Below are 3,673 nucleotides of genomic sequence, written 5' to 3'. Positions count from 1 at the left end.
CAGGAAAGAAGTCCAAAAGGTCAAGGAGGCAAGAAAATAAGGGAAATGGGCTATCATTAGGAACAAAAAAGCTTTTATTTGAGATAGAGTACAAACTACAAATGATAAATAGGGATTAGGATCACTCAAGATCCTCTTCTGGAATTGTCGTGGTTTTCCATGGTGTAAAGGTCCTATGTTAAACTGGATCCTGAGTGATATTGACCTAATTTTTCTAGTTGAGACTTGGGAACATGACAAATCTATGGTTCCTCCCCTTGATGGATTCATTCTTTGGTCTGCTTGGAATAAGAAATCTTCTCGAAGAGGGCTTGGTGGTATAGCCTATTATATTAAAAACATTATTTCTTCTCACATCCAACTTCATACTATCGATCCCTTCAATCAGTATATTTGAATCAATATCTCTCATTCTTCCTCCAATAGAATTTTTCTTACAATTTTTTATTTCGCCCCTATCAACTCTACCTCCTATAAGAAAAACAACTTATATTAGAATTGTCCTTTCACTACCTTAGAAAAAGACATTCATAACCTAAGGAACAAAGGTAATATCCTTGTTCTTGGGGGCTTCAATCCTAGAACTGCTACCAATCAATCTATTATGTTAAGTAACCACTCTAACCCTGACCCCTTGTGGCTTGACAAAGATGATGTCATAACTACTAGACTCAAGAGAACCTCTAAAGACAGAACTGAGAACTTATTTAGCACCGATCTCCTTAAGCTTTGTAGCTCCCATGACTTAATTATCTGTAATGGTATTAGCAAGTGGCCTTCCTCTAGCAAGATGACTTGTTTACATGGGTTCCGTAGTAGTGTTGTGGACTATGTGATTTCAGACATCATGTCCTTAACCATACTACCAACTTTGAGCTTCTTAACGATTTTGAGCCTGACTCTAACCACCGACCTTTGTCCTTAACCCTCAATCTTGTTATTCATACCAGCCCCATGCAGGATACCAATGAAATCCAAAGGCACACTCGCTTCGATCAGAATAATATAGACCTTTTCTTAAAGGAGTTAAATAGAGATTTAAGTTTCATGGCCTATAATAATAATATTGATCAAACTTATCACAATTTACTACTACCCTTTCCACTACCATTAAAAGGTCCTTTACTGAGGTTTCATATAAGAAGATCAATAAAACTTCCAACCCTTCATATGAAAAGGATTGCTAGAGTGCCAGGAAAACTATCCATGACGCTCCTAACGAAACTGTAAAGCTCTGAAATATTAGTATATACAAATCCATCATTAAAGAGAAGAAGCAGTGATATATTAATAAGAGACAAGAGCATCTTCTTCACCTCTCTAAAGTTGCACCCATAAAATTTTGGTGAAATGTTCTTGTTCGTAAATCTAAAGATAATCATTCGATCCCCTTAGAAAAGTGGGACATCTATCTTAAGAAGTTGTATGACTCCTTGAACACCATGGACAACATCATTAGCACTCCTATTAAGGAAGATATATTTTCTCTTGAGGACGTTGAGTCTGGGATTAATAAGCTCGCCAGGGGGAAAGCTAAAGACATTGAAGGATACCAAGCTGAGATCTTAAAGCTGGGAAGATCTATCCTCATTCCTCATCTTCATAAGCTTCTCAATTTGGCTATAAAACATGGCTTCCCTAAGCCTTGGACACAAAGCCTTATTGTGCCTATCTTCAAGAATGGGGACAGAACCGTTCCCACTAATTACAAAACCATTATGATTTTCCACATCTTAGCTAAGATTTATGGTCTCATTTTGGAAAAGAAGATTATCGATTGGCTTGAAATCCACGGTAAAAATAGCTAAAGGGCAAGCTGGTTTTAGGAGATACCACTCGACTATCGACCATCTCGTCACTCTCAGGATCATTACCGAGGAATGTCGCAATAGTAAAGTTGATCTATTTTGTTGGTTTGGGGACTCTAGAAAAGCCGTTGACATTGTTCCCTGGGATAAGCTTTGGAAAAGGCTTTATGAGATCATGATTCCTCCTGAGTTGAAGATTGTTGTGATTCGCCTCTACGAGACAGTTATTGCCAATATTAAAACCATCAAAGGGTGGTCTAAAGATATTAAATGCAATATCAGGGTTAAGCAAGGGTGTCCCCTTTCCCCTACCCTTTTTGGTATTTACATCAATAAGTTAGAGGAGTGTTTGGAAATCATAGGGTGCAAAGGAGCTGGGTTCGCCAGTAATATCATCACTCTTCTCCTCTACACCGATGATATCGTTCTTCTTTCTAGAATCCATGAGGACTTGGATAAGCAGCTTAAGACTCTTCATGACTATTGCTCCAAGATGGGTATGATAGTTAATATCGAAAGAATAAAGTTATGATAATTAAATCCAAAAGGACCACATGATCTGTATATGAAACTGCTTGAGGTTTAGGTAAATTGTAAGTGGTTAAATTTGAGTTTTTAGGCTCTTATGTTAAATTCATAAACACATAAAACATCAATTTAAACTTCAGAATTTGCAGAATAATACAGACAATACCACCTCAATAGTAAACACAAAACAAACAGTGATGAAGGAGTTCACCTGTCCTAGGCTACGTCTCCTAGTCCAGCTTTGAATGCTTGGGCCTATATCATTATGCTCATAAAAATAGTGATTACAACATGTTATAGTGACCAAATGGCTTCAATAATAGCTCTAATGGCTTCAAAACTATCAAAAACCCCTGTATAGCCTCTCACTGCTCCCAAAAAGGCCAAAAACTAAGAAAATTATGCCTCTTTCCTCCTTTTCCCAAGTTTTATAGCTAACCATCCTACAATTCAGCCAAAACCAGGTTCATGTGCCCCAAACGCGAAAATGATGCACTAAACTTGGCACAATTCCTGCTCGACGAGTGAAATTGTAGGACCATTAAAGGCACCATTAAGCCCCCAGTGTCGAAAAATAAGGCCACATGGTGGCCATGTGACTGCGTTGAGGGCCGACTTTTGGGGCTGTTGTCTCGCCCTTTCCTGGCGTGCACCCTTGGTCACGTGGCTACGCATATGACCTTGGGCTGGCCCCTTTCCGGTTAGCGCCCTATTCCTCCCACGCTGGTCGTCTTACGGGTCCACATAGGTCTTGGGGTTGGCCCCTTGCCTCCAAACATGCACAATTAACCATTTAAATAAAATGTGTACCATAGGTTTATTAAGCAACAACGTATAGTCCATTGGTGGAGGTTGTGGCTTGCATGGAAGAGGTCATGTATTCGAATCCCTGGCGGTATAATTTGACCTTAACCAAATTTTTGGTGGCCACCCAGGTGCCACGTGGCAGACTCTGGTTGGGCCACGTCACCACAATCATCCTCCAATCAAAGTCCGCCAACTCACAACCAATAAGAACTTGCCAAGTGTCGCACTGTAATTTGCCCGTGAAACCCAGTCACCCTATCCAGTTAGCAAGCACAGTCAGTTGTACGGACTGCTAACTGGGTAGCCCTACACTGCTAAAAACCATTTTTTTACCTATTTCCACAAACGAACAAAACTCATTTCCAGGAGAATACGACACTCGTTTTCCACTAAATGAGTTGCACTGGATTCAGAATGACTAGCTCTATGCATCCGTTTAGATTTCAATCCATTCTGACAACTTTAAAATTTGAGAATTTTTTTATCCAACGGATCACTCCTCCCCATTGGAAGCTTTTGGACCCCAAAAG

Source organism: Pinus tabuliformis, chromosome 7 (assembly GCF_031772625.1).
Source record: "Pinus tabuliformis cultivar Carrire ecotype Pingquan chromosome 7, CPIR1, whole genome shotgun sequence".
NCBI classification, from domain to species: Eukaryota; Viridiplantae; Streptophyta; class Pinopsida; order Pinales; family Pinaceae; genus Pinus; species Pinus tabuliformis.
This window is presented reverse-complemented; position numbering follows the sequence as displayed.